The sequence below is a fragment of the Theropithecus gelada genome, unplaced genomic scaffold (assembly GCF_003255815.1).
Source record: "Theropithecus gelada isolate Dixy unplaced genomic scaffold, Tgel_1.0 HiC_scaffold_3615, whole genome shotgun sequence".
NCBI classification, from domain to species: domain Eukaryota; kingdom Metazoa; phylum Chordata; class Mammalia; order Primates; family Cercopithecidae; genus Theropithecus; species Theropithecus gelada.
Window position 1 is genome coordinate 3,313 of NW_020260136.1, and position 1,062 is coordinate 4,374.

Here is a 1,062-nt window from a genome sequence, read left to right on the forward strand (position 1 = left end):
TCTTCATCCTGCTCTTCTTCAGCCAGCCCGGCCACAGCATCATCTGCACCCTGATATCTATACAGGCAATTTGTGTTCGACATTCTCAGAGGAGTTTCATAAGCTTTATGTTTTATCTGGGTTATAAACAGAGTCCTCAAATGCGTAAAAAAGAAATCATACCAGGATTGAATTTCAGCAGGAATAAGTTTATTTTACCTATTCAAAATTAAAATACTTTTGTTTTGTTTGAAAATGTTTTTGTTAAAGATATGTTTTTGAAAAAAATTTAGGTAAATATTTAATAATGTCCCCTTTTCTATCCCAAGAAGTAATTTCATAGTTTATTTAAATTTTTTTAACAAAAATGTAGCACAGGTTTTTAAAAAAAATAATTGCATATTTTAACTCAATAAATCCAAAATACTGTGGCAACATGTAATCAATGTAAAAATTACTAGAGATAGTTTGCATTCTTTTTTCTTACGAAATCTTTGAAATCCGTTGTGTATTTTACATTTTAGTATGTCTCAACTCAAATGTGACATTTTCATCGAGAATATCTGAACTGTATTTAGATTAATAAAAACTGCAGTTAAAAAATGTAACATAGATTTAGTATGGGGTGTGCAGCCAGCTTGCAAATCAGATCTCGGCTGAGCAGCCAGGCAGCCAACCCCCGAGGAGCGGCCTGCTGGCTCCACAGTGCCCAGAAGTTGAGGATGTCCTACAAACCCATCACGCCTGCCCCCAGCAGCAACCCCGGCTCCAGCACCCCTGGGCTGGGCACCCCAGTCCCTACAGGAAGCGTCCTGTCGCCGTCAGGTTCAGTGCCAGGAGCTGCTGTCCCTTTCAGATCGCTGTTTAACGACTTTGGACTGCCTTCCATCGGCTGTGTGCAGGCCATGAAACCACCTGGCGCCCAGGGCTGCCAGAGCACCCACACGGAACTGCTGTCAACCACAGGGGAGATGGGCAAAGGGATCCGGACCACCTTCGCTGGCAGCAAGAGCACCACGGAGCGCCTGAAGAGAGGGATCATCCATCCCTAGTCAGAATGCCTGGCGGAGACAGAGCAGAACC

At 43.1% G+C, this 1,062-nt stretch overlaps 1 pseudogene; it reads left to right on the forward strand.

The window, feature by feature from the left end:
• Positions 1-701: 701 nt before the first annotated feature.
• Positions 702-1,031, forward strand: LOC112617716 (annotated as a pseudogene).
• Positions 1,032-1,062: the final 31 nt, after the last annotated feature.